This window comes from Salvelinus namaycush, unplaced genomic scaffold (assembly GCF_016432855.1).
Source record: "Salvelinus namaycush isolate Seneca unplaced genomic scaffold, SaNama_1.0 Scaffold689, whole genome shotgun sequence".
In the NCBI taxonomy this organism is placed as follows: domain Eukaryota; kingdom Metazoa; phylum Chordata; class Actinopteri; order Salmoniformes; family Salmonidae; genus Salvelinus; species Salvelinus namaycush.
Window position 1 is genome coordinate 13,223 of NW_024061407.1, and position 6,778 is coordinate 20,000.

Below are 6,778 nucleotides of genomic sequence, written 5' to 3' on the forward strand. Positions count from 1 at the left end.
CCACAAGAAAAGGGCAACCAGTGAAGAACAAACACCATTGTAAATACAACCCATATTTATGCTTATTTATTTTCCCTTTTGTACTTTAACCATTTGTACATCGTTACAACACTGTATATAGACATAATATGACATTTGTAATGTTTATTGTTAACTTTTATTGTTTATTTCACTTTTGTACTGTATATTATCTACCTCACTTGCTTTGGCAAAGTTAACATATGTTTCCCATGCTAATAAAGCCCCTTGAATTGAATTGAATTGAGGGAGACAGAGAGAGACAGAGAGAGGTAGAGAGAGAGAGAGAGAGACAGAGAGAGAGAGAGAGAGAGAGAGAGAGAGAGAGAGGGAGACAGAGAGAGAGACGGAGACAGAGAGAGGGAGAGAGAGAGAGAGAGAGAGAGAGAGAGAGAGAGAGAGAGACATAGAGAGAGAGGGAGACAGAGAGAAAGATGGAGAGAAAGACGGAGAGTGAGAGGGAGGGAGAGAGATGGAGACAGAGACAGAGAGAGAGAGAGAGAGAGGGAGACAGAGAGAAAGACGGAGACAGAGAGAGACAGAGACAGAGAGAGAGAGAGAGAGACGGAGACAGAGACAGAGAGGGAGACAGAGAGAGAGAGATGGAGAGGGGAGGGAGGGAGGGAGAGAGACAGAGAGAGAGACGGAGACAGAGAGAATGTACAGATTAGTGATCGAACCGAAGTGGATCTGAAACATAAACACACAGAGGGACATGCAAACAAAATCTCACATCAACCCGGACTCTCTCTCTGACTTGTCTGCTGAATATGAATGGTAAAAGACGTCATATTGACTTTGTGGGCTGAGTTGAGTTCTTAGTGAGAATAAAGAAAGACATTAGCTTGTACAAACCTGACCACAATAACTGACACTTGGGCATATAGGGACTTGACACATCCCGAAAACACCATTACACAATATCCTCTTATTGTAGAATAGAAGCTGATGTACTGCTCTAATAGAACCCAACTAAAGGTCTTGACAGACAGACGCAACTCTTATCCAGAGAGACTTTACAGCAACGGACTCTTATCCAGAGAGACTTTACAGCAACGGACTCTTATCCAGAGAGACTTTACAGCAACGGACTCTTATCCAGAGAGACTTTACAGCAACGGACTCTTATCCAGATAGACTTTACAGCAACGGACTCTTATCCAGAGAGACTTTACAGCAACTAACTCTTATCCAGAGAAACTTTACAGCAACTAACTCTTATCCAGAGATACTTTACAACAACGTACTCTTATCCAGAGAGACTTTACAGCAACGGACTCTTATCCAGAGAGACTTTACAGCAACTAACTCTTATCATTCTTATCCAGAGAGATTTACAGCAACTAACTCTTATCCAGAGAGACTTTACAGCAACGGACTCTTATCCAGAGAGACTTTACAGCAACTAACTCTTATCATTCTTATCCAGAGAGATTTACAGCAACTAACTCTTATCCAGAGAGACTTTACAGCAACGGACTCTTATCCAGAGAGACTTTACAACAACTTACTGGATGTGAGATGGACATTAATAACTGGTCAGATTGGTGAGTGGTACTACTGATTTCTAATTCTAGATGGATCATAAGGATTGACCTGATGACGCCCCAGAGGATCGGTGAAATAAACACTTTTTAGACTTATCTTATGTAATTGATCATATTCAACTGAATAATATCTTGATGGTTGGTTCATTATACAGAACCAGGTGTGTACAGAACCATGGCTACATCAGTTGATGGGGACAACAGAGTCTCGTTGGGCTTTTACTCCTCAGCTTAATGTTCTGGTCTATAGTAGTACCACTATATAGGGAATAGGGCTCTGGTCTATAGTAGTACCACTATATAGGGAATAGGGCTCTGGTCTATAGTAGTACCACTATATAGGGAATAGGGCTCTGGTCTATAGTAGTACCACTGTATAGGGAATAGGGCTCTGGTCTATAGTAGTACCACTATATAGGGAATAGGGCTCTGGTCTATAGTAGTACCACTATATAGGGAATAGGGCTCTGGTCTATAGTAGTACCACTATATAGGGAATAGGGCTCTGGTCTATAGTAGTACCACTATATAGGGAATGTCTGTCTGTCTGTCTGTCTGTCTGTCTGTCTGTCTGTCTGTCTGTCTGTCTGTCTGTCTGTCTGTCTGTCTGTCTGTCTGTCTGTCTGTCTGTCTGTCTGTCTGTCTGTCTGTCTGTCTGTCTGTCTGTCTGTCTGTCTGTCTGTCTGTCTGTCTGTCTGTCTGTCTGTCTGTCTGTCTGTCTGTCTGTCTCTGTCTGACTCTCTCAGGGTCTGGTTCTGTGTGTCTGGGTCTCTAAGGATGTGTCTGTCATTCTCAGGATGTGTCTGTCACTATACGGATGTGTCTGTCATTCTCAGGATGTATCACTCACTATCAGGATGTGTCTGTCACTCTAAGGATGTGTCTGTCACTCTAAGGATGTGTCAGTCACTCTAAGGATGTGTCAGTCACTATACGGATGTGTCAGTCACTCTAAGGATGTGTCAGTCACTATCAGGATGTGTCAGTCACTATAAGGATGTGTCTGTCACTATCAGGATGGGTCAGTCACTATCAGGATGTGTCTGTCACTCTAAGGATGTGTCAGTCACTCTAAGGATGTGTCTGTCACTATACGGATGTGTCTGTCACTATCAGGATGTGTCAGTCACTCTAAGGATGTGTCAGTCACTCTAAGGATGTGTTAGTCACTATACAGATGTGTCTGTCACTCTAAGGATGTGTCTGTCAATATCAGGATGTGTCAGTCACTCTAAGGATGTGTCAGTCACTCTAAGGATGTGTCAGTCACTATAAGGATGTGTCAGTCACTCTAAGGATGTGTCAGTCACTATAAGGATGTGTCAGTCACTATCAGGATGTGTCAGTCACTATAAGGATGTGTCAGTCACTCTAAGGATGGGTCAGTCACTCTAAGGATGTGTCAGTCGCTATCAGGATGTGTCAGTCACTATAAGGATGTGTCAGTCACTCTAAGGATGTGTCAGTCACTCTAAGGATGTGTCAGTCACTCTAAGGATGTGTCAGTCACTATAAGGATGTGTCAGTCACTCTAAGGATGGGTCAGTCACTATCAGGATGTGTCAGTCACTCTAAGGATGTGTCAGTCACTCTAAGGATGTGTCAGTCACTATAAGGATGTGTCAGTCACTCTAAGGATGTGTCAGTCACTATAAGGATGTGTCAGTCACTATACGGATGGGTCAGTCACTATCAGGATGTGTCTGTCACTCTAAGGATGTGTCAGTCACTCTAAGGATGTGTCAGTCACTATCAGGATGTGTCAGTCACTCTAAGGATGTGTCAGTCACTCTAAGGATGTGTCAGTCACTCTAAGGATGTGTCAGTCACTATAAGGATGTGTCAGTCACTCTAAGGATGTGTCAGTCGCTATCAGGATGTGTCAGTCACTATAAGGATGTGTCAGTCACTCTAAGGATGTGTCAGTCACTCTAAGGATGTGTCAGTCACTCTAAGGATGTGTCAGTCACTATAAGGATGTGTCAGTCACTATAAGGATGTGTCAGTCACTATAAGGATGTGTCAGTCACTCTAAGGATGTGTCAGTCACTCTAAGGATGTGTCAGTCACTCTAAGGATGTGTCAGTCACTATAAGGATGTGTCAGTCACTATCAGTATGTGTCTGTCACTATAAGGATGTGTCAGTCACTCTAAGGATGTGTCAGTCACTATCAGGATGTGTCAGTCACTATAAGGATGTGTCAGTCACTCTAAGGATGTGTCAGTCACTATCAGGATGTGTCAGTCACTATAAGGATTTGTCTGTCACTATAAGGATGTGTGAGTCACTATAAAGATGTGTCTGTCACTCTAAGGATGGGTCAGTCACTATCAGGATGTGTCTGTCACTCTAAGGATGTGTCAGTCACTATCAGGATGTGTCTGTGAGTTTGTACTCAGGGTCTTGGTAAGTGTGATCTCAGTTGGTCTGTATCTCAGTCTGAAGTCTGTCTGTGGTTACAGATAACTAATGAGGAACAACCGCTGGCTGGGAGGTTGAGTGAGAATACAAACAGAGGTAAGGATTGTTTGAGAACGATAATAAATGGATCTGAACTCAATCTTGAAACGTTTAGAGAATAACGGTATGTCGAACAGCAACTATTCTCTTTGTGATCTACACTCCTCTACATATTTATTTGGACAGTGAAGCCAAAACATATTTTTTTTTGGGGGGGGGGCTCTATACTTCAGCATTTGGGATTTGAGATCGATTGTTTTATATGAGGCGAAAGAACTGAATGATACCGTGAGTTTGAGGGTATTTTATATCTGTTTTACTGTTCAGATCTTAACCCACTTTATCTATCTAGTCTATAAAGTTACAGAGGAACAAAGACATGCTAACCTCCTTTGTTATTGGTAATGGTGAGAGGTTAGATCATACCTCCAAGACATGCTAACCTCCCCTGTTATTGGTAATGGTGAGAGGTTAGATCATACTTCCAAGACATGCTAACCTCTCCTGTTATTGGTAATGGTGAGAGGTTAGATCATATCCCCAAGACATGCTAACCTCCCCTGTTATTGGTAATGGTGAGGAACAAAGATCATATCCCCAAGACATGCTAACCTCCCCTGTTATTGGTAATGGTGAGGAACAAAGATCATACCCCCAAGATATGCTAACCTCCCCTGTTATTGGTAATGGTGAGAGGTTAGATCATACCTCCAAGATATGCTAACCTCCCCTGTTATTGGTAATGGTGAGAGGTTAGATCATACCCCCAAGACATGCTAACCTCCCCTGTTATTGGTAATGGTGAGAGGTTAGATCATACCTCCAAGACATGCTAACCTCCCCTGTTATTGGTAATGGTGAGAGGTTAGATCATACCCCCAAGACATGCTAACCTCCCCTGTTATTGGTAATGGTGAGAGGTTAGATCATACCTCCAAGACATGCTAACCTCCCCTGTTATTGCTAATGGTGAGAGGTTAAACCAGAGAGAGAGAGAGAGAGAGAGAGAGAGAGAGAGAGAGAGAGAGAGAGAGAGAGAGAGAGAGAGAGAGAGAGACAGAGAGAGAGAGACAGAGAGAGAGAGAGAGAGAGAGAGAGAGAGAGAGAGAGAGAGAGAGAGAGAGAGAGATGTTTTTTCCCTGACATCTGGAATCAAGGACTCATAACCCCAATCTTTAAGAACGGAGACAAATTTGACCCTAACAATTACAGAGGCATTTGTGTGAACAGTAACCTGGGGAAGGTTTTCTGTAGTATTATAAATGTAAGAGTTCTAAACTTTCTTAATAAGCACAATGTCTTGAGTAAAAGCCCAATTGGATTTATACCAAAACATCGCACAAATGATCATATTTACACCCTATACACCCTGATAGATAAACATACTAAAATATACGCTTGCTTTATCGACTTCCAAAAAGCATTTGATTCTATTTGGCATAAAGGACTGTTCTACAAAGTTATTGAACGTGGTGTAAAACATATTACATAATTAAATCAATGTATACTGGCAATACGTGCAGCATTAAAATTGGAAAGAATAGAACATAATTCTTTAACCAGGGGTAGGGCCTTCGTCAGGGTTGCAATCTGAGCCCTGCACTCTTCAATTTTTACATCAACGAATTGGGCACTATTCTAGAAAAATCCTCAGCCCCTGGTGTTAGTCTCCATAATTCAGAGGTTAAATACCTACTCGTCGTAGATGACCTATGCCTGCTGTCACCCACAGCACATGGTCTACAGCAGAGCCTGGACCTGCTAGAGCAGTACTGCCAGACCTGGGCCCTGGCAGTAAACCTCAAAATTACTAAAATAATGCTTTTCCAGAGAAGATCCAGGTCTCTTTCAGAACATCAGCTATCTGGATTTGGGTGAAGGAGAAGGAGAAATGGGGGAGGTTTGGGCAAGTTGCTGTGAGGGGTGCAGGGCTGTTGACCGGGGTAGGGGTAGCCAGGTGGAAAGCATGGCCAGCCGTGGAAAAATGCTTATTGAAATTCTCAATTATCGCGGATTTATTGGTGGTGACAGTGTCGACTGCAGGAAATATTGTATCATAATATCATCTGTAGCATTTGTCTGATGCAACACCGATATCATTCTATTGTAGAAATATTTGCTGTTTGGGAAGCAGTTTTCTTTGGGGATCAATATCATTCTATTGTAGAACTATTGGCTGTTTGGAACAAGATTTCACCAAATGTGACAAACACCCCATTGAAACCCTGCATGCAGAGTTCTGTAAGATTCTCCTACATGTCCAGAGGAAAACTACAAACAATGCATGCAGGGCAGAATTAGGCCAATATCCACTAATAATAAAAACTCATAAAAGAGCAATTAAATTTTGGAAACATCTAAAATACAGTGACCGCCTCTCATATCACCACCAAGCCCTGCAATGCCAAGAGCTGAGCAAAGAAAAGAGTCCCCTCATCCAGCTGGTCCTGGGGCTGAGTTCACAAACCTGTTCTACTAACACACTGAAGCCTCAGTCCCCTCATCCAGCTGGTCCTGGGGCTGAGTTCACAAACCTGTTCTACTAACACACTGAAGCCTCAGGACCAGAACATCCAATTAATCATAATAAAACAAATTACAACACAGTCAAAACAAAACTACATTGCTTATTGGGAAACACAAGCACAAGCACAAAGCAAAATCCAGTGCTATCTGGCCCTAAATCGACAGTACACCGTAGCTAACTATTTGACCATGGTTACTGATCAAAACCTTAGAAAAACCTTGACA